This window comes from Capra hircus, chromosome 2 (genome assembly GCF_001704415.2).
Source record: "Capra hircus breed San Clemente chromosome 2, ASM170441v1, whole genome shotgun sequence".
Taxonomy (NCBI): domain Eukaryota; kingdom Metazoa; phylum Chordata; class Mammalia; order Artiodactyla; family Bovidae; genus Capra; species Capra hircus.
Window position 1 is genome coordinate 67,113,837 of NC_030809.1, and position 22,886 is coordinate 67,136,722.

The following is a 22,886-nucleotide window of genomic DNA, read 5'->3' on the forward strand; positions in this document are numbered from 1 at the left end:
AATGAATAGGTTGTTTACTAATGAATATTTGAGCCCTAAATATGACCTTATCATCTTTTCCAAATCCTGAGATTCTCTTACCTGACTCAGGGTATTTTTCTGGCAAATGGGAAAGCATGCCCTATAAGCAGTCTCTCAAATCCTTATCTAATCTACAACATAGATTAGATGTATGAAACAGCAATAATAGAAGGTTCTGTGTGAATGATGGCTAGCGAGTCCAGAATACTCAATTAAAAAATTTTTTTTTGAAAAAATCTCAACTTACTCTCCACTCTGACTTCCTTTATTTTCTTCCAAGGTTTCAGGCCACTGTTCTCTGTTCATATAAAATTAATTTTACTAATTTTTTTCCAGTAAAATTTTATTAGCCATGACAATCAAATATTCCACTAAGATCCCCAAACACAGTCCATGATGCATTTTCCTCATTAGTTTGGAAATGATAGTTATATAGCCATAAAGTTTATTGAATATAATTTTTTAGAGTAATCCTATGTGATTTATATCTAATGATTCCTCAGTCTTTTCTGGTTTTGTTGATTTATTTATTTCCTTTTTAATTATGATATAAAAGAACAATTCAAACCATCTTGGTATTTTTAAGTAATGATTTCTTGAATACTTGTTTTATTTTGGAAAAGCTTTGATTGTTATCATTATTTTTCTATTTTGTCTTAGTTAAATAATCCCACACACTTTAGCATAAAGATGAGCTAATTCCCATAGCATTCTTTGCACTTTTCTTATTTTCGTTTGTCTTTAATTACTCCGCATTTTTAGTCAAATCAACACTTCTATTGCTTAGACTAAAATTAACTCAAAATATTATTTTATTTAAGTTCAAATTATGAGTTTAATATCTTAGACTCTTTCAAGATTGTGTCTAAGGTATTAAAATTACTCCATACTATATTATCATCAATGTTTCCATGTACTTTCTCAGAACTTTTCATATCTTACAATGATAATATGATGACATAAGGCAGATAATAATATATCTATAGAAAAGATAAAGTTATTATGGGTCAGGGAGATTAAATAAATTTGAGATCATATAGAGAGTAAGAATTTTGGACTTAAGTCTAGTTCAGAGTTCTGTTTGGAATCATTGCCATGAATCGGTGTCACCAGGCTGACTTTACAAAGGAAAGATCCTCTGACCTATTGGCAGCAAAAATGTCTGCCTAAGGATTACTTTTGTATAATATATGAAGGACACTGCTTTCCATCCTTATAATAGGAAGTATGTATTTTAGGAAAGGGCCTCCCTGGTATCTCAGTTGTTAAAGAATCTGCCTGCAATGCAGGAGACCCCAGTTTGATTCCTGGGTCAGGAAAATCCCAGTCCAGTATTCTTGGTCTTCCCTGGGGGCTCAGATGGTAAAGAATCTGTCTGCAATGCGGGAGACTGGGGTTTGATCCCTGATTTGGGGAGATCTCCTGGAGAAAGGCATGGCAACCCACTTCAGTATTCTTGCCTGGAGAATCCCCATGGACAGAGGAGCCTGGTGGACTACAGTTCACAGGGTCTCAAAGGGTCAGACACAACTGAACGACTAAGCACAGCACAGCATAGCATTATAGGGAAGCTGAGAAAGAAAGGAAACAATATGAAATTGAGTAGCTAAGAGAGAAAGTTCTTTGAGAAAGATGATTGTCTCAATTGTGACATCATCCTGGAGTGTAAAAATCAGCTCTGTTATAATTCAGCTCACTAAAATAAAGAAATTGCACATGCTACTGAATGCTATTAAATGAATTCATAACATTTTTGCCATACAAGATGCCACACTCTGAAAATTCTGATGCTATAGAACCAACATATGAGATCATTTTAAAGCTTGTTCCATGATAATAGTGTTAAAGCAGGAAGACCATTGTTTAACAAATTCTTTGTTCTTGGCCTTTAGAAATATCCAAGTGGCACAACTTTGATTCTTAGAAGAGGCTGGGATAGATTCTGTTTTGCTTGTCAGAGCTGTCCTGTAACAAGCAAAAATGGCTGAGAATTAACTTCTATTTTGCTTTGTTACCAGAGGTGGACTTTCCTGGGAAGTCCTTGACCTTGAATGAGGTAGCTTGGGTCTGCATTTCAGGAAGACCCTAAAGGATCTGGGGCTTCCCAAGTGGTACAGTGGTAAAGAATCCACCTGCCAGTGAAGGAGATGCAAGAGACACAGGTTTGATCCCTGTGTCAGGAAGATACTCTGGAGTAGGAAATGGAAATCCACTCCAGTATGCTTGTTGGAAAAATTCCATGGACAGAAGAGCCTGGCAGGCTACAGTTCATGCAGTTGCAAAGAGTTGGACATGACTGAGCATGTATGCACATATATGGGTTCTTAAAGGGGCCAGCCTTGTGAAACAAATGGAGATTTAATAGGTACCTCTTCATCACTCTTTAGATTCTTCAATTCAGTTCAGTTCAGTTGCTCAGTCATATCTGACTCTTTGTGACCCCATGGACTGCAGCACGCTGGGCCTCCCTGTCTATCACCAACTCCTGGAATTTACTCAGACTCATGTCCATTGAGTCAGTGATGCCATCCAACCATCTCATCCTCTGCCATGCCCTTCTATGCCTGCCCTCAATCTTTCCCAGCATCAGGGTCTTTTCAAATGAGTCAGTTCTTCGCATCAGGTGGGCAAAGTATTGGAGTTCCAGCTTCAACATCAGTCCTTCCAATGAACACCCAGGACTGATCTCCTTTAGAATGGACTGGTTGGATCTCCTTGCAGTCCGTGGGACTCTCAAGAGTCCTCTCCAATACCACAGTTCAAAAGCATCAATTCTTTGGCACTCAGATTTCTTTATGTTCCAACTCTCACATCCATACATGACTACTGGAAAAACCATAGCCTTGACTAGACATCTTTTTCGGCAAAGTAATATCTCTGCTTTCTGATATGCTGTCTAGGTTGGTCATAACTTTCCTCCAAGGAGTAAGCGTCTTTTAATTTCATGGTTGAAATCACCATCTGCAGTGATTTTGGAGTCTCCCCACCCCAAATAAAGCCAGCCACTGTTCTCACTCTTTCCCAATCTATTTCCCATGAAGTGATGGGACCAGATGTCATGATCTTCGTTTTCTGAATGTTGAGCTTTAAGCCAACTTTTTCACTCTCCTCTTTCACTTTCATCAAGAGGCTCTTTAGTTCCTCTTCACTTTCTGCCATAAGGGTTGTATCATCTGCGTATCTGAGGTTATTGATATTTCTCCCAGCAATCTTGATTCCAGTTTGTGCTTCTTCCAGCCCAGCATTTCTCATGATGTACTCCGCATATAAGTTAAATAAGCAGGGTGACAATATACAGCCTTGATGTACTCCTTTTCCTATTTGGAACCAGTCTGATGTTCCATGCCCAGTTCTAACTGTTGCTTCCTGACTTGCATACAGGTTTCTCAAGATTCTTAGAATGGCACTAATTTCTTTTTGCCAGTGCAATACTTATAGTCTTGATAAATTTGGGAACTTGGTCCTTTCTAGAACATAATCATCTGGTGGGTCTTCCATCCATGCATACATAATGTACTCATTTCATGTCAACCTACTTGAGCCTTTTACTGCCTTTCTCTAGTGTCTGCCAAAACAGTTCTGGCATTTCAGCTTCACTTGGAATGAGCCATCACTGTTCCATGCTTTAAGAATCTTACTAAATTACTGTTTAAGGTATGTTTATTGAAACTAGCAAATAAATAGGTTTTCCTTTGTAAGTCAATTTTAAAATAATTTTTCTTTAAAAGATTAAGTGTAATCATATTTTGGGGATATGATTGATATGGTTGGTGCCAACTCTAATTTTATAATTAATGTGTTAGTTACACTAAATTTACTATATTTCTTTTTTCTATATGATGTATCTTTTACTATTGTCTAAAACTTTGTTTTGGAAGTTGGTAATCTTTGATGCCACTTTTTTCCTCCATTTTTCCTTCTTCCCGTTCCTCCTATTTTTGACTTGTGGCCTTTCTAGTTACAGAATATTGACTTTAGATACCATCCTTTTCCTCTCATATCTTCATCTTTATATAATCTTACATCTAAAATTAAGTATATTAAGTTCTCAGCATCAATTTGTTTCCTAAAATTTCTCCAGTTACCTTTTGGGTAAATGAAGTCTACCCTCTAGTAGATTCTTCAGAAATATGACATTTTGCAATTAAAAGCTGGCTTTTGAAATAAGTCTTGCTACTTGAGAAACAGTTTCTCAACTGTTTGGCTAGATATAAAATCCTTGTCTTGTGCTTTATCTTCCAAGGTTATTGAAAATTATGATCCATTATTGCTTTTATGAAGTGACATGATAGCCTACTTCTCTTACACTATAAGAAATTAGATCTTTTTTTGTCTGGTGGCCCTGAGAATTATTTTGTTTGACCTAAGTGACTGAGAATTGATCCTTTCAGGTAGTATTGACAGGTACATGGTGGAACATTTCAATATAAAGATTTATGTTTTCTCTTATTTCTGTAACATCTGCTTGAATTATGTTTTTTTTCTTTTTTTAATCATCTTTTGCTATTGTGCACTTTTTAAGAAACTATAATTATATGTATATTGGACATTTTTTGCTTGTCTTCCATTTTAACAACTTTCTCTGTGATCTACATAATTTCTCTTATTTTCATTTTCTTGTGTGTGTTGCTTTTCTTTAATCCACTATCAAGTTTTAATTCAGATTTATTATTCTTGTCAGTTTGTAATTTATTCTTTATTTCTCAGATGAGTTTGTCTTTTTCTCGGTTTCTTTTCTGAGTTTAACAAATTACATTACATTTTTTTGCTCTTTGTATGGATCATTTTTTGCCCTTAGTTTTTGAATTTCTGATTCTAGTTCTGTCTTTCTTTTAAAATAAATATATCTCTCCAAATGTTTGAGGCTATTTAATTCAGTTTGGAGTCCCATTTTACAATGTTTTTCTTCTTCAGAGTTGTTTTTTAGGGCAGAATACTCATTAAATGATACATTCTAATTTGAATATTTTTCTTACAATAGATTATGAAAGTTAGGAGTAGAGTGTCCATACATCTTACACTTCTGGATATAGATAAGGATTTATTTAATTTTTTAAAATTTACACTTATCTAATTATATTGGAAATTATGATTTACTGAGTAGATGAAGTAGAACATCTTCAGTCAGAATTCCTCTCTTAATCAGAATTTGAATTTTTCTCCAAAGGAGAAAGGTTTCAAATCAATAACCCACTTTCCACCTTAAGGAACTAGGAAAAACAGAGCAAAGTAGGCCTAAACATAGCAGAAGGAAGAACATGATAGAAGATTAGAGTGGGGATAAATAATATACATAATACAAATACAATAGAGAAAATCAATACAACCAAAAGTTCATTCTTTTAATAGACTAACAAAATTGGCAAATCTTTAGCTAAAGTGACAAAGAAAGAAAGAAGATTCAAACAACTAAAGTTAGAAATGTTCATTTCCATTGTTTGACTCATCCTTCATTTAGAGATAAGAAAATGACCAATTGTGCAATGTTCCTATGAACAAATTATTGACACTAAAACAAAACAGACAAAACAATTCACACCAACTAGAGGAGCAAGATTTTAATGACTCAGGACATTCAACAAGGACACCAGAAATGTCACACCTTATTAGTAGTGTTAAACAAGCCACTGAGTGAGGTCTGCTATAGATCTTACCTACCAAGCTTAAAAAACAAGATGTGAAAAGGTTAAGCTGATATATAAGTAATTTGTTTACCAAAACAAAATCTGATAAAATATAAAAGCACACAACAAGATGCAGAAAGCTCAATGTTGTAATATTCACAATATTCAACATCCAATAAAAAAAGTTGAGATACGTGCAACAAGTAGAAAATTGTGACCCATAATCAGGGAAAAACTTGAACAATGGAAACAAACCCAGAAATGACAGATATGATGGAACTAGCAGACAAAGACTTTAAAACAGGTATTATGAATATGCACAAAGACTTAGAAAATTGGAAGATAATATATATTTTATCCTATTATGTGGGTTGTCTTTTCACTTTCTTGATAGTATCCCTTGATACATAATACTTTTCTTGTTTTATTGTTGTTTTTAATTCTGTTAAGAATCCATTACCAAATCCACAGTTGTGAAGAGTTAACCCTATACTTCATTCTAAGAATTTTCTGGCTTTAGCTCTTATATTTAGGTCATTGATTATTTTCAGTTCATGTTTGTATATGATGTGAAATAGGGACCAAACTTTATTTTGCTGATTGTGAGAATCCAGCTGTCACAGAGACATCTTTTAAAGGGTCTATTCTTTTCCTATTGAATGGACTTGGAACCCTGGTAAAAAGTTAACTGGTTCCAGATTTATTTCTGAATTCTCAATTTTATTCTGTTGGTATATATGCCTATCATGAAAGTTAAAGTCACTCAGTCTGTCCGACTCTTTGTGACCCCATGGACTATACAGTCCATGAATGTCTCCAGGCCAGAATACTGGAGTGGGTAGTCTTTCCTTTCTCCAGGGGATCTTCCCAACCCAGGAAACAGGGATCGAACCCAGGTCTCCCACATTGCTGGTGGACTCTTTACCTGCAGAGCAACAAGGGAAACCCAAGAATACTGGAGTGGGTAGCCGATCCCTTCTCTAGAGGATCTTCCTGACCCAGGAATCAAACCGGGGTCTCCTGCATTCCAGGAAGATTCTTTACCAACTGAGCTATCAGGGAGGACCATGTATCTGTCATAACCACACTGTTTTGATCACTCTCAGTTCACTTCAGTCACTCAGTCATGTCCGACTCTGCGACCCCATGGACTGCAGCACGTCAGGATTTCCTGTCCATCACCAACTCCCAGAGCTTACTAAAACTCACGTCCATCAAGTCGGTGATGCCATCCAACCATCTCATCTTCTGTCCTCCCCTTCTCTTCCTGCCGTCAATCTTTCCCAGCATCAGGGTCTTTTCTAGTGAATCAGTTCTTCAAGTTTCAGCATCAACATCAGTCCTTCCAATGAATATTCAGAGCTGATTTCCTTTAGGATGGACTTGTTGGATCTCCTTGCAGTCCAAGGGACTTTCAAGAGTCTTCTCCAACACCACAGTTCAAAAGCATCAATTCGGCTCTTCAGGACTCTTTGCAGTTCCATACAAATGTGAAGACTGTCTTTCCTATTTCTTTACAAAAGACCTTTGGAATTTTGATCAAGATTGCATGGGAATCTATAGATCTCTAGAAATTTTTTTTAGCTTATTGCTCTTTAGTATTTGCTCCATCCTCAGACTTAAAGATTCAGAATAAACTCTGGATATTCCTGTCCTTTTTGAGATGTTTGTCCTATATATTTATCTCTTTTCCAGGAACCTATTATCAGCTGGTTCCACCTCTGTGAACTTGAAATCAGTTTTTTTTTTTTTTTAACTTAGTGTGATTGCCACTGTATGTTTTGTTTTCCAACCTACACTGTGGTCCAGAAAGTACCTCCTAGCAGAAAGATGGAGCCATCACTGTAGGGCTTTCCTTATTTGTTTCACTTGTCTCAGGGATCACAGCCTTATATTAGCTGTGGTCTAATGTTTTAAAAAAACCAGAAAGCAGATGCTTTGTATATTCTGTACAATTTTCTATTTATTTTTTATGATCATAGGGTAAATCTGATTACTTCATTAAGGCTACAAATGTGTTTATTTTTAAAATGTTACCATAAAATTATGCTGTTTTGCTTTCTAATTTGTGGTTTATTCTGACTTTTATAATAGAAATGGTCTGAAGATTCCTGACGGTGTAGATTACTTTTTATTTATCATTTTATTCCCAATGCCTAGCATAGAAATTGACACATATTATATTCCCAATGAATATTTGTTGAATTGTTTTGTTTGCCACATGTATGCAATATTTTATTGTCTTTAATAGTATTGTTTTGTGCTTGTCTGTTTGAACTCAATTTTGATAGTCTATGGGTTTAATCTGATGTGTAAAATAGAGGGTTTTTTGAAAACAAAAAACATTGTGTGTTAATGCTGATTTTTTCCCAAGTTTAAAGCAACTTGGGAAAGTCATTTATCATCTAGTGTTTTTATGTTTATGGAAAGAGAGAATCCCTGCCCTTCTTACCATGAAAGATCCAAAGGAGATTTAAGACCACAGGACCAAAATAGATGATTTATATGGCTTACCTTCGGAGAAAACCATGGCACCCCACTCCAGTACTCTTGCCTGGAAAATCCCACGGTCGGAGGAGCCTGGTAGGCTGCAGTCCATGGGGTCCCGAAGAGTTGGACATGACTGAGCGACTTCACTTTCACTTTTCACTTTCATGCATTGGAGAAGGAAATGGCAACCCACTCCAGTGTTCTTGCCTGGAGAATCCCAGGGATGGGGGAGCCTGTTGGGCTGCCATTTATGGGGTCGCACAGAGTCGAACACGACTGAAGGTACTTAGCAGCAGCATGGCTTACCTTTGAGAATAAAGTGTGGAAAATTATAATTGCATTGAAATTTGAATCCTATACATTGGTTTTTGCTATCCTCTGCATCATTTTATTTCAGAATTTCTCTGTGAGATCCTTATACATATAAGAGTCTTAGTTGCAAATGAAGTGCTTAATAAGTGTTGAATTAATTTGAATGGACACACAGGCCTGAAGGAAATTCAGATGGTGTTTACTGTCTTTTATGTTATTAGGGATAATAATGCTTGCATAACACTTACAATACTACTAATATACCTTTTCAGGGCTATAGGGAGTGATGCTGCTGCTGCTGCTGCTAAGTCGCTTCAGTAGTGTCCGACTCTGTGCGACCCCGTACACGGCAGCCCACCAGGCTCTGCCATCCCTGGGATTCTCCAGGCAAGAACACTGGAGTGGGTTGCCATTTCCTTCTCCAATACATGAAAGTGGAAAGTGAAAGTGAAGTCTCTCAGTCGCGACCCCATGTCTACCTAGATTCAGTTTCTGAAATGATCTCAACAGCAGCCAATACTAAAAGAATCTGGAATGCATTAGTATTTTTGCTTTGTTTGTTTTACTTTATTATAAAGAGTTAGTAACGACACTGAATAATTAGCCATACTATCCCCATCTCTAAATGAAGGATGAGTCCAGTGAAAATGAACATTGTGACAGTAGACGATACTCTGCATTTAAGCTTTGTAGCCGAATCAGAGGAACTTAGGGTATCCAAAGTGAAGAGCAATTAGATCTAATATGGGAGGTGTATGCTTCAGAGACAAACCTGAAATGGCAAAGACCTTCAAGGTGACTGCTCAGAAATGTCTGATGGAGGATAATTGTTTCTTATTTTACCCAAAAGGGTATTTCCACATTGCTGACTTGACACTTTTCTTTGTTGGAACATTTCAGTGACTCTTACTTTTTGAACTTTGCACAGTTATCTGGAAACCTGGTTCCTTTTGACTTTTATCAACCTTCCAGCTGGTACTTTGAGGACATTTATCAAATGCCTGCTGTTGCAGAAATTACTTTAAAATCATAGAGGGTCAACAATAGGAGGAAACTTAGAGAAGAAGTAGTCTTGCTTGCTCCTTTTCAGTTAAGGAAACTGATACCTAGAAAAGGTTATTGACTTTCACAATGTCTCAGAGGTATTTAGTGGTTTAAGGAAGCCTAGTGTTTTCACTGTATTTCACTATTCTTTATGTAATGTAGAATGACATTGAGTCAGCTATGCAAACACAAAGATTATTTTTTTTCTTTCCTTCTTTTCCTCTTTTCTTTTTTCCCTCTGTTCCTTTCTTCTCCCTTTTTTCTCTTCCCTCTGATATATATATATGAATACATATTCATATATATCCATATAATATTATATTATATAATATAAACCCATTATTGAATTTTTGTGGTGTCATTATAAGCAGCAGTGCTTTTGGAATGGGAAAAGTAGAAACTGTCATGCAATTTAGTGCCTGGTTTTTATTTTTTGCATGGAGTGAGCATGTGAAACAAAAATTCATAATGGATGCCTAAAGGACCAGTTTACTTGAAAACTGGAGTGCCCTTTTCTATTTTCAAATTCACTTTACTTTGATATAAAATGAAATCCATTTGGTGTAGAAAATTAAAGTACCTGCATTTTTCCTCAGCATAGAGAAATATTTTATTTGCCTCTAATCCTTTCCATTTTTCATGACAGTCACTGCATTTTCTTCTCTAAAGCATGAACAAGTCAACATAAGCATGGCTGGCAGGCTAAAATGATTTTGGGATAATTTGTTTTTGCCAGACCAAAGAAAATCAATCACCATTGTTTAGAGACTCAAAATATTAAATGGTTATGAGAGGATATTTCTGAACTTTTATAAAATATGTTTTTCAAACACAGATAAGAGAATAGACCTTCAAATACCTTCCAGTATGGTTTGTAATTGTCAAATTTGCACCAGAAATGATGAACTGTACATATGATGACTCAATTTCATTGGATAAATGCAAACTAAAGGGAGCTGTTGAGATGATCATTTCAGTTATAGGTTCTCAATGGGAAAGAATGCATAATTCATGTTTCATGTTAAGCTTGAAGTAACCATTCCAGAACAACATGACTTGGAGGCTTATAACGATGGATGAAAGATGACTTCACAATGGAATGGGAATCAGAAGAGAATTGATGGGAAAAAGTATACAGTGTATCTCTAGCTACTTGTTTCTGAGTATAATCAGTGGTGATTATTTCAGGGGTGAGATTTTGGTTTGTTTGCTTCTGTTTCAGTTAATTTTGGATTGTTTTCTCATCAATCCCAGTTGTGTACTCTGTTAGGGAGCATGTGGATCTATTTATCTGCTTTAAGAGGCTCTAGGAATACATTTTCCCCAAAGTGGGTGTCAGGTTGTTAAGAACTGCTATAGAAAATTTGATCATAGTTTTGAGGTAGTAGAGATCAGTTGATTTGAGTATTTAAGTATTAAAATAGATTTTTTTTTTTTAGCTTGAAGGATAAACCGAGTTGCTTTTGACACTTTAGGAAAAGTGGATAGATTTTTTTTTTTCTTCATTCAGCCATTCACAGATCAAACCACTACCTCCTCTTTCTCAATTACTTTTGATCTTATGAAATGTGGTTTTATATATTTCATGGTTGGGGAGATCTTGAAAGCAAAACAAAGCAAAGCAAAATAAAATTCTCTTAGGTCAGGTTCTTTTCAAGCTGATGCTGAAATGGTTATTTTTGTTCTAGTGAGTTATTGAGTAAGTTCTCTCAAGTGGGAAACCTATAAGTGAGGGATGGGGTAGAGCAGGAGAAGATGGACACCACTGGGCTTCTCCTGAAGTCATGCTTCAGTTTGTTTCCACAAGAAGCTCCAAGTAGTAATCACACCACAAATTCTTTTATTCAATACCTTGAGGAAAGAGAGCTGGATTTTATGCCCTTGCATCACTCAGATGTTGGCTGTAGACAACTATCCCTCAGGCTCTCAGAGAGTGTGTAATCTCCCATGCATCTCTGTTTGAAGTGGAACCTCTCATTGGCAGAAGGAGTTTCTCCAGGAAGGTTGCATCTGTGATTGGTTAGCAGGTGGCACTCATCATAATTAGAGAGTATGTTCACAAGCCCAATGAAGAGGCTCTGGGCAGGACCCAGGCAAGAAACAATTGATTGATACCTTAACACTATATCATTCTTTTTTATAGTAATGTGATTTTTGTTTAATCATGGTATTCCTTTGAATAAATGTATTATGTGCATATTTATACACATAATAAATGTATTGTTGTTTAGTTGCTAAGTTGTATCCAACTCTTTGCGACCCCGTGGACTGCAGTGCACACATTTTTTTTATTGATAGGGCTGCAACTGGTAAATATTGGGTGATTTCTAATATTTTATCTATTTATTTATGGCTCTAATGGGCCTTCGTTCCAGTGCATGGGTTTCTCATTGCAGTGGTTTCTCTTGTTATGGAGCACAGGTTCTAGGTGCCCAGGCTTCAGTAATTGCAGCACATAGGCTGAGTTGCTCCACGGCATGTGGAATCCTCCTGGACCAGGGATCAAATCTGTGCCTCCTGCATTGGCCAGCAGATTCTTAACCACTGAATCACAAGGAAGTCTCCAGTTTCCAATATTTTTGAATTATCAACCCAAAATATTATTATGAATGCAGTTGTCATATTTCCATGTGTACACATGAATAGACTACAGTCATAGGCACTAAGTTAATGAATCAAAAAGTATGTTGAAAAAAAGTTAATAATTTACATTGATTTTCCCAAATTTCTCTTTAAAGGTGTTTTATCAATTTACATGAGCAATGTAGAAGAGAAATTCTTCTCTATGACTTCGCTGAAGTGGATATCATCAAACTTTTGCAATATTTACTAATCAGATGAAAAATATCCAGAGTATTTTGCAAAGATAGTTCTCTCTGTCTGGAGTTCTCTTCCACACACCAAGACTTGCTTAATTAATTTGTTATCCTTCCAGTCTCAGAGATTCTTTAAATCTCTAAATCATTAACACACATAGGGCATAATGTATTTTCTTTATTATGTGTCACAAATGTTTATATTCATGTTCAGTTCAGTTCAGTCACTCAGTCATGTCCAACTTTTTCCCACTCCATGGACTGTGGCACGTCAGGCTTCCCCATCCGTCACCAACTCCTGGAGCTTACTCAAACTCATGTCCATCTTGTCAGTGATGCCATCCAACCATCTCATCCTCTGTCATTCCCTTCTCCTCCTGCCTTCAATCTTTCCCAGGATCAGGGTCCTTTCTAGTGAGTCAGTTCTTTGCATCAGGTGGCCAAAGTATTGGAGTTTCAGCTTCAGCATCAGTCCTTCTGATGAATATCCATCAGTCCTTTGGGATTGACTGGTTGGATCTCCTTGCAGTCCAAGGGACTCTCAAGAGTCTTCTCCAACACCACAGTTCAAAAGCATCAATTCTTCAGCACTCAGCTTTCTTTATAGTCTAACTCTCATATCCGTACATGACTACTGGAAAAACCATAGCTTTGACTAGATGGACCTTTGTTGGCAAAATCATGTCTCTGCCTTTAAATATGCTGTCTAGGTTGATTATAGCTTTTCTTCCAAGAAATAAGCATCTTTTAACTTAATGGTTGCAGTCACCATCTGAAGTGATTTTGGAGCCTCCCCCCTCCCCAAAATAAAATCTCTCACTGTTTCCATTATTTCCCCATCTATTTGCCACGAAGTGATGGGAAACTAAGATGTCGATCTTAGTTTTCCGAATGTTGAGCTTTAAGCCAGCTTTTTCACTCTCCTCTTTCACCTTCATCAAGAGGCTGTTTAGTTCCTCTTCACTTTCTGCCATAAGGGTGGTATCATCTGCATATCTGAGGTTACTGATGTTTCTCCTGGCAAACTTGATTCCAGCTTGTGCTTCATCCAACCCAGCATTTTGCATGATGTAGTCTGCATTATATTTATGTATTTGGGCCTTATGTAAAAACATCTGTTGTTTTCTCTACCAACTAGATAGTGTGTTCCCTTAAGATAGGGGCTGTGTTTGTTTTATTTAAATTTGTATTTCTCACAGATCCATGTAAGCTAATAAATAGATGTAGCATGAATGAGAAAATAAGAGAATAAATTACATTACTAAGCTTCAAATTGGATCTGCCAGTTATCAGAGCTCATGTTCTTTTTGCTATGGTATTCTGCCAAAATTTAAGCCTTGGGAATTGACATTCTATACAATAAAACCCTGGAAATATCTGCCTGAAGTTTTTGATTACAGTTATTTTTTTCCTTTAATTTCCATAAAATCATATATTAAATATCTTGGCCTGCTTCTTCTATCCCATAGTGAATCTCACTCTTCTTCTCTTTGTGACAAAGTCATCTATCTTTAGTGATTTGAATTTTCTTTTTTTTAAAAAATTCATTTATTTCAATTGGAGGCTAACTACTTTACAATATTTTAGTGGTTTTTGCCGTACATTGACATGAATCAGCCATGGGTGTACATGTGTTCCCCATCCTCAGACCCCCTTCCCTGTCCCTCCCCATCCCATCCTTCAGGGTCATCCCAGTGCACCAACCCTGAGCACCCTGTCTCATGTATCCAACAGCGGTTCTGCTTTGGGGACAACGCACCATTTGAAAACAGCCAGGGGGATTGTGCTCCATGGCTTCCTGGAAAGAATCCAGGAACTACACTCTGACTAAGAGGGCAGGCTTCTAAGGTGGAATTTCACATTTCCTGTACTGAGTTAGGCTAGAGTAGAATGCTTACCCTTTTCAAAATCTCGGAGAATGATGACTCAGTCTTAACTGAAATTATTTTCATTTGTTTAACTTAATCATCAAAAAAAAATAATGCAAGAGAATACACATGAAATCTATGTGGTGGTCTGTTATCCATCCCCTGGTTTCTAAAGGAGGTGCTGCTAAGCTTAAGGTCCTCAGCTTTGTACAGAGTTAGAAATTTCCCTGGTCAGAGTCAGAGTTCCCTGTTTTTCATTCAAACCATACCAGGCCATGAGAAGTGGTAGTTTTAGATAAAGGAGACCATCTACTATCTTTTAAATCATGATATATTAACAGCAACTGCCTCTGTCTACACATAGGATCGATTCAGGAGCAGCCCTTAGTAACTCTATGTTCTAAATCATCCAGGTTACACAAAGTGACTTGCATACAGATGATGCTAAATAAGCTTGTTGAATGCATGACCAAGTGCTGTATCGCACAACCCTGGACCTCTTGCTCTTATAAATAGATACGTGCCTCCAGAAAGAGTTTCAGGAGTAGCTTGTTACACATCCATCATGCACCAGAGTCTTACGCCCTTAGACCAGCATGAGATTTATGAACTTCTGTCCTGCCCTGGTGCCCGGGTGTGTGGAGTGCAGTACTTAGATTCACTCTTTCTTTAAACAGAGTGCAGTTGGCTTTACACCTCTGCAGCTCTAAGTCCTTAAGTTACTCTTTCTAAAAAGATTTAGCCGGTATGAAAGGTAACTAAACAAGAGAAGAAAGTGAAGGAGAAGGAAAGCTTTGTGATATGTGCTTTCCATTCTCATCTTGCGGTGGCTCTTTCAAGAGTTATCTGAAAAGATTGTTGAGCCTGATATGCATCATTTTGACATGCTATCCAGTCAGAAATGCTACTAAATCCTATTAGGTGGTTGTAATTAGTGAAAATATTGTGTACCTAGAGAAGTTTTATTGTGATTTCTGGAGAAAATTTTCTTTGGCTTTGATGGAGATTTCTATTATTTCATCTGTTTTAAATTATTTAAAAACACATGGTGTAAAAACTCCACAACAGAAATTTCACAGGGAAGGGTCTGAGATTTTCCTATTAATTTTAGAGGAGAGATAGCCTTGATTTTAGATTTTGGTCATGATTATAAAATTGATCTAATTTGAGAGTGATCACTAATTGGAAAAAAAAAAACTCTGACTTCCTCCAGGATTCTTAGTGTGAAATTCTGAGTGTAAGATTTTGGGTAGTATAGGAAACACTGTGCCAACGGAAAGGCAAGGAAATGTCTTGAAGAACACCAAGTTTAAATGCCTTGTGATTTTTCCACCTTGTTAAAAGCAATTTTCATGTTTCTCAACTAGAAATCATTATTCAAATACTGTCAAAGTCCCTGAGTGCTTGCCATAGATGCTCTTTTATAGAAGGATACCAGGCAACTAGGGGGCCCTACAAATTGTGCACAAACAGGTGTACATGCACAGGCACGGATTTCATTAGATTCTGAAATGTTCCCTGTCTCATAAAGTTTCTATATATAGTCTTAAAAGACAAAACTAGATTTTCAAGGACAGCAGTTACAGTCCTACCAAGTCCTGGATTTATCCCTTCAACACATATTTACTGAATATCTATTATGTGCTGATGATGGAGATATCGTAGTAAATCAGCAAAATGTGATTTCTACACTAATAAAGGGAATAGACTGATAATAACAGATTGCATATTCATTTATGCAATCACTGTATATATCACTCACACACACACACACAAACACACTCTTTACCAGGCAACTAGTACCTAAAGTAAACCTCTTTCCCTCTATTATTCATCTTATAAGTTCTAAATCATATCTTGGACCTCATTTCCAAAATTTGTTTTGATTTTCCTTATCCTAAACTATTAATGTCTTGATTCCAATAGTGGGATTCACAAACCCTTTTGGATCTGATTCTGAATGCCATCTGATTCTGAGTGTCCTGGACATCTGGCAGTTTTAACTAGGGTTTTACCTTACTCACTCCTGAGATAAAAATAACTTCTTCAACTTTTGAGATAATGATCCAATTCAATAAATTTTGAATTAAAGGTTTTGCTCTTGGGTTTGTCCTGACCCTGTTTTCGTATTAGAGTTGTTCTGGTCAGTTCATTTGAGAAGTGGGTGTAGATCTTGATTGGACCTCCCCTCCTCTTCTGCATTGCTTTTCTCAGTGCTACTCATTTTTTAAGGGCTCAGATCAGGATTCTTTTCATCTACAAAGTTTTCATGGCTCCCTTATCTTCATTGATTAACCGTTGTATTTCTTAACTTGTTTTCTTAGGCTCTCATAGGAAAAATTTTTGCTCTTTTTTTTTTTCACAAAGTTAAATACCAAGAAATAAGATTTTGTTCAGCAGGGGAAAGGTTTGGCATACACATTTTAATATCAAAGGTTTTTATCTCTCCCAAGAAGCAATTTTTACATCTTTCTAGACCACATCCCCCTGTTGAGAATGCGTAATCTACTCCAGTGTCTCAGAATTATCCAGGGGGCTTGTTAGAATTCAGAGTGCTGGAGCACACCCAGACACTTAGCCAATATATGTTTATATTAAAAAATCTAGGTTTGTATTTGAATATAGTGTTTAAAAGGTAAAAAGAGTAGAAAAATCTGAAAAACATGTTTCTGTGAATAGTTTCTAACTTATTACTTATATAGTATTTGTCTAGATACAGGTTTCCTTCCAGAGTTCTCCTAACTGTAGATTGAACTTGTTTTCTTTTCAAATAACTAGCACTTTCTTTTCAAATAACTTTATTTAAATACTATCAACAGAGAATATCATGTAGAAAAGAATATTATAAAACTAAATTTAACATTTTTGGTACAGAAAGAAATAGGTATGTATTTTTTAAATAATCGCCGGGTGAGTTTTATCTATTTAATCTTTTATTAGTGTACATTTGTTCTCCCAAAAGCATCAAATAAAGTGACTTGTATTTTATGGGTCAACTGTTATGAGCATTATTTTAGGACTTGCTTAAATATGATTTGGTTACAGTTTTAGTTTTTTAAAGCTTTAAAAACAACACTTAAATAGGCAGTTTGGTTTGAAATAAATAAAATAATCTATTAAATTTAATATGGGTAAATTGGAAATGATGTTGAGATAAATGCAGATCAGAAAACAGACAGAAATAAATTTAAATAAGCTTTTATGCTAAGTAAATAGGGGAACTAGAGAAAAAGAACAGCTAAGGAACATTGAAAATATTGAGTATAGAAGCTAGAGTAAGACAAATGTAAGGATTAGAACGCAGAACAGAATAAAGGTATAATTTGATCTGACAATAAAGAAATGATGCAACAACACAAATTGTGCAGAAGGGCAGAAGAAATGGCCTAGAGCCATTGCAAGCATAAAGGCAAATAAAATAAGAAAATACAGTGTGCAAGGATATAGAGGGCTTATGTGTTGGTTTCATCTTTGATGTCTTCATTGTGTGTGTGTGTGTGTGTGTGTGTGTGTGTGTGTGATGAAGAAGGTGGTTTTGATCTATCAATTACTGATAGCTCAAGTAAGGTAAGGAATAGAATTGATCCTTTGGTTTCATTTTTTTTAAGTGTAGAGATCATAGTAACCTTGACAAGACTGTATTGGTCAAGTTGTAGGTTATAAGCCTTGTGGCAACTCCCTCTCTAAGTTCCTTATTTTTCAACTTACTGGCTCTCAGTGGGTCTCTTCTGGATTGGCAGCATCTGTGTCACCAGGGAACTTGTTACAAATACACATTTCTGGGGCCTAGCCCAGACTTGTTGAGTCAGACACCTTGACGATAAGTGCCAGCCATGTCTGAATTAACATTCTCCAGGTGATTCTGATGCACACTGATGTTTGAGAACTACTGCTCTTGGTGATAGAGATCAGCAAATTCTCTTAGAAAAGCTGGCCTATCAGTATACTTCATGCTTATCATTCTGATTTTCAGCTTCTTCTTAGAGAAATGATTTATTTTACATCGATTTGTGATGCGATTTGTAGCAAAATTGTATGCAGCATGGTACATGCATGTGTGTGTGTGTCAGAAAAAGAATTAACTGTATAGAAGTAAATACATATATTTCAATATTATATATCCTTATTGTATTACCTTTTTTTAATTATTTTAAAAATAATTTTCTACATAATCTAATCACATGGCCCACAGCCTTGTCTAACTCAATGAAACTATGAGCTATGCTGTGTAGGGCAATCCAAAACAGATGGGTAATGGTGGAGAGTTCTGACAAAATGTGGTCCACTGGAGAAGAGAATGGCAAACTACTTCAGTATTCTTGCCTTGAGAACCCCATGAACAGTATGAAAAGGCAAAAAGATAGGACACTGAAAGATGGACTCCCCAGGTTGGTAGGTGCCCAATATGCTACTGGAGATCAGTGGAGAAATAACTCCAGAAAGAATGAAGAGACGGAGCCAAAGCAAAAACAACACCGAGTTGTGGATATGACTGGTGATGCAAGAAAGGTCTAATGCTGTAAAGAACTATACTGCATAGGAACCTGGAATGTTAGGTCCATGAATCAAGGAAAATTGGAAGTGGTCAAACAGGAAATGGCAAGAGTGAACGTCAGCGTTTCAAGAATCAGTGAACTAACATGGACTGGAATGGGTGAATTTAACTCAGATGATCATCATGTCTACTACTGTGGGCAGGAACCCCTTCAATTCAATTCAGTTCAGTCGTCAGTCGTGTCCAACTCTTTGCGGCCCCATGAACTGCAGCATGCCAGGCCTCCCTGTCCATCACCTACTCCCGGAGTTCACATAGACTCATGTCCATCAAGTCGGTGATGCCATCCAGCCATCTCATCTTCTGTCGTCCCCTTCTCCTCCTGCCCCCAATCCCTCCCAGCATCAAAGTCTTTTCCAACAAGTCAAGTCTTAGCATGAGGTGGCCAAAGTATTGGAGTTTCAGCTTCAGCATCAGTCCTTCCAATGAACACCCAGGACTGATCTCCTTTAGAATGGACTGGTTGGATCTCCTTGCAGTCCAAGGGACTCTCAAGAGTCTTCTCCAACACCACAGTTCAAAAGCATCAATTCTTCAGCGCTCAGCCTTCTTCACAGTCCAACTCTCACATCCATACATGACCACTGGAAAAACCATAGCCCTGACTAGACAGACTTTTGTTGAAAAAATGTCTCTGTTTTTTAATATGCTGAATAGGTTGGTCATAACTTTCCTTCCAAGGAGTAAGCATCTTTTAATTTCATGGCTGCAATCACCATCTGCAGTGATTTTGGAGCCCCCAAAATAAAGTTTGACACTGTTTCCACTGTTTTCCAATCTATTTTCCCTTAGAAGTAATGGATTAGCCATAAAAGTTAACAAAAGAGTGAAATGCAGTACTTGGATGCAGTCTCAAAAATGACAGAATGATCTCTTCATTTCCAAGGCAAACCATTCAATATGACAGTAATCCAAGTCTATGCTCCAACCAGTAATGCTGAAGAAACTGAAATTGAATGGTTCTATGAAGAACTACAAGACCTTTTAGAACTAACACACAAAAAGATATCATTTTAATTTTGGGGACTGGAATGAAAAAGTAAGAATTCAAGAAACACCTGAAGTAACAGGTAAATTTGGCCTTGGAATGCGGAATGAAGCAGGGCAAAGGCTCATGGAGTTTTGCCAAGAGAATGCACTGGTCATAGCAAAGACCCTCTTCCAACAACACAAGAGAAGACTCTACACATGGACATTACCAGATGGCCAGTGTCAAAATCAGATTGATTATATTCTTTGCAGCCAAAGATGGAGAAAATCTATACAGTCAGCAAAAACAAGACTGGGAGCTGATTGTGGCTCAGATCATGAACTCCTTATTGCCAAATTCAGACTTAAATTGAAGAAAGCAGGGAAAACCACAAGACCATTCAGGTATGACTTAAATCAAATCCCTTAAGATTATACAGTGGAAGTGAGAAATAGATTTAAGGGCCTAGATCTAATAGATAGAGTACCTGATGAACTATGGACGGAGGTTTGTGACACTGTACAGGAAACAGGGAACAAGATCATCCCCAGGAAAAAGAAATTGAAGAAAGCAAAATGGCTGTCTGGGGAGGCCTTACAAAGAGCTGTGAAAAGAAGAGAAGCAAAAAGCAAAGGAGAAAAGGAAAGATATAAGCATCTGAATGCAGAGTTCCGAAGAATAGCAAGGAGAGAAAAGAAAGCCTTCCTCAATGATCAATGGGAAGAAATAGAGGAAAACAATTAAATGGGAAAGACTAGAGATCTCTTCAAGAAAACTAGACATACAAAGGGATCATTTCATGCAAAGATGGGCTCAATAAAGGACAGAAATGGTACGTACCTAACAGAAGTAGAAGATATTAAGAAAAGGTGGCAAGAATACAAAGAAGAACTATACAAAAAAGATCTTCACTACCAAGATAATCATGATGGTGTGATCACTCACCTAGAGCCAGACATCCTGGAATGTGAAGTCAAGCATGCCTTAGGAAGCACCACTATAGACAAAGCTAGTGGAGGTGATGGAATTCTAGTTGAGCTATTTCAAATCATAAAAGATGATGCTAAGAAAGTGTTGCACTCAATATGCCAGTAAATATGGAAGACTCAGCAGTGGCCACAGGACTGGAAAAGCTCAGTTTTTATTCTAGTCCCAAAGAAAAGCAATGCCAAAGAATGCTCAAACTACCATACAATTGGCGTTCATCTCACACGTTAGGAAAGTAATGCTCAAAATTCTCCGAGCCTGGCTTCAGCAATACATGAACCATGAACTTTTAGATGTTCAAGCTGGTTTTACAAAGGCAAAGGAATCAGAAATCAAATTGTGAACCACTGCTGGATCATTGAAAAAACAGAAAATTCCAGAAAAACATCTATTTCTGCTTTATTGACTATGCCAAAGTTTTATGACTGTGTGGATCGCAACAAAATGTGGAAAATTCTGAAAGAGATGGGAATACCAGACCACCTGACTTGCCTCTTGAGAAACCTGTAAGCAGGTCAGGAAGCAACAGTTAGAACTGGTCATGGAACAGACTGGTTCCAAATTAGGAAAGGAATATGTCAAGGCTGTCTATTGTCACCCTGCTTATTTAACTTATATGCAGAGTACATCATGGGAAATGCTGGGCTGGAGGAAGCACAATCTGGAATCAAGATTGCTAGGAGAAATATCAATAACCTCAGATATGCAGATGACACCACCCTTATGGCAGAAAGTGAAGAAGAACTAAAGAGCCTCTTGATGAAAGTGAAAGAGGAGAGTGAAGAAGTTGGCTTAACACTCAACATTCAGAAAACGAAGATCATGACATCTGGTGCCACCACTTCATAGAAAATAGAAGGGAAACAGTGGCTGACTTTATGTTTTTGGGCTTCAAAATCACTGCATATGGTGGCTGAAGCCATTAAATTAAAAGACACTTTCTATTTGGAAGGAAAGTTATGACCAACCTAGACAGACAGCATATTCAAAAGCAGAGACATTACTTTGTCAACAAAGGCCTGTCTCATCAAGTCTATGGTTTTTCCAGTAGTTATGTATAGATGTGAGTGTTGGACTATAAAGAAAGCTGAGTGCTAAAGAACTGATGCTTTTGAACTGTGGTGTTGGAGAAGACTCTTGAGAGTCCCATGGACTGCAAGGAGATCCAACTGGTCCATCCTAAAGGAGCTCAGTCCTGAGTGTTCTTTAGAAGGACTGATGTTGAAGCTGAAACTCCAATACTTTGGCCACCTGATGCAAAGAACTGACTCATTTTGAAAAGACCTTCATTATGGGAAAGATTGAAGGTGGGAGGAGAAGGGCATGACAGAGGTTGAGATTGTTGGATGGCATCATTGACTCAGCGGACATGAGTTAAACTCCCAGGGGGTTGGTGATGGACAGGGAGGCCTCTCCTGCTGCAGTCCATGGGGTCACAAAGAGTCAGACATGACTGAGTGACTGAACTGAATTGAAACGAATTATTTTCATTTTCAATTGACATTAGACTTAATTTTAGACTTCAGAGAAGATGAATATTAACACAGAGAACTTTTGTATACATGCTATCCCAGTCCGCCTAATCTTAATATGTTTTATAAGAATAGTGAAATGGTCAAAGTAGGAAGTTTGTACATTACTTTTAATCATACATTCTGTATTCAAATTTTACCGCTTTTCCATCACTGTCTTTTTCAGTTCTAGGATTCAATCCCAAACCCTACATTGCATTTACTGGTTATCTCTTTAGCACCTCAAACCTTAGGGATTTGTTCAGTCTTCCTTTCTTAAGAGATTTCTTCCTCCACTTTCCTGCAAAGGAAGCACCTTTTCCCGTCCTATGTGGGAGGGCAAGAAAGAGCAGTCACAAATAGGCAATATCCCATAGCGATAATGCTCCTATCCTCTCTCTAGCTCTCCCAATCTTCAAATACAAAATGAGATAGAAGATGGGCAGTAACTGAGATGGAGCAGCACAATTTGTTCAACGGCCTTTCCAAATACTTAAAACCTGACATCTCCCACTGGTTGTTTGGGTTTCTCTTTGGAATAATGAACATTTCATGCCTTTGCTTCACCGTTGGTTTTTAGTCACCAATTTTGGAGCAACAGGAAATACTTCAGTTAACATTTCAAAGGAGATTGACCTAAAAGGAATGTATAAGTTTACTTTGCCTTTTGCATGACTCATCATGGTGT